Source organism: Haliotis asinina, chromosome 16, assembly GCF_037392515.1.
Source record: "Haliotis asinina isolate JCU_RB_2024 chromosome 16, JCU_Hal_asi_v2, whole genome shotgun sequence".
Classification (NCBI taxonomy): Eukaryota; Metazoa; Mollusca; class Gastropoda; order Lepetellida; family Haliotidae; genus Haliotis; species Haliotis asinina.
This window is the reverse complement of record NC_090295.1, coordinates 7,200,306-7,201,607: the sequence shown is the minus strand read 5'-3', so window position 1 is coordinate 7,201,607 and position 1,302 is coordinate 7,200,306.

Below are 1,302 nucleotides of genomic sequence, written 5' to 3'. Positions count from 1 at the left end.
ATGCTGTTTTTTTAATAAGATGCCCACGGTTTTTTGTACGTTAATATGGAACCCCCACTTATGGGCCCAATTTTGAAGGTGATTTAACATGCGCTGGGCTTTAGTTTTGGCTTGTGTAACTGAAGTAGAAGAGATCCAAAATGAAATGTCATCAGCAAATTTGGCGGTTGTTATTTCCGTGTATGACATTTTCTTGGAGTTTTTTGATGAGGCCGTTGTGCCAAACCATGTCGAAAGCTTTACTAAAATTGATGAAAATGGCTTATGTGTATTGTTTCTGTGCTGGTGCGACCCTAATATCGTGCTCTAAATGCAAAATGTGGTCTAAAGTCTGTCAATTTGGAGTGAAGCCGCTCTGGTCCTGTTTTATAAGTTGGTGGGATTGAATATGGCGCTTTATCCTATTGTTTACTATTGTTTCCATGGTTTTGCATAGATGTGAAGTTTGTGAGATTGGCCCAAAGGAATCTGGGGAGTTGGCGGGTTTCCCTGGTTTCAGGATTGGCACCACCTTGGCTGTTTCCCAAGAGTTGAGTAGGGTTCCTAGGGTCCAGATTTTATTAAATAATGTTAAAGTGAGAGAGAGAGCATGTTGGGGAAGGGGGTGGGGGGTTTATGATTGTGTAGGTGATGTGATCTGGACTGATTGATTTATTGAGGGGTAGGTCTGAGTGGGGTGATTCGGGTGCGAAGGGATGATGGTTGGAGACATGTTGTTGGAAGGTGGGTGAGTAGTAGGTGGAGCCGCTTGTGTCCGAGAAATGGGCTGCCATTGCATTTGCTTTGTCTTTGTTTGTGTGGAGGTCCGAAAGGTTGGGCTGAATGAGTTTTTTGGAATTTCCCTGTATAGCTTTAAATTTTTTCCACAGTTTGCCTGAATTTGATGGGTCGAGCCTGAGGGATGAGCAAAAGTTTCCCCAATGGTTTATTTTGGCAGCCCTGATAACTTTTTTGGTATTGTTTCTGAGGTTTCTTTTTTGCCAAATAGATTTTTGAACGGTCCCTCTTAGCTTGATTGAAGGACTTTTTCCTTTCCTTCCTGGAATTAATAATTTCTGTGCTCCACCAGGGGACTGTTTTTAGTGCAGGGGTAGGCCGAAAAGTGGGAATGCATTTATTTGTGATGTCTATTATGGTGTTTGTGGGGTTGGTGTTAAAAGTGTTAATGTCGTGGTTGTATATGTCTTGAGTATTTATTTGGGAGCAAAGTTTATGAAATTTGTTCCAGACTGCTTTTTGAACATTGTATTTTGTTTCTGTGGGTGGTGTTGGGTTGGTGTTGTGCTTGTAGGTGGGGTATTG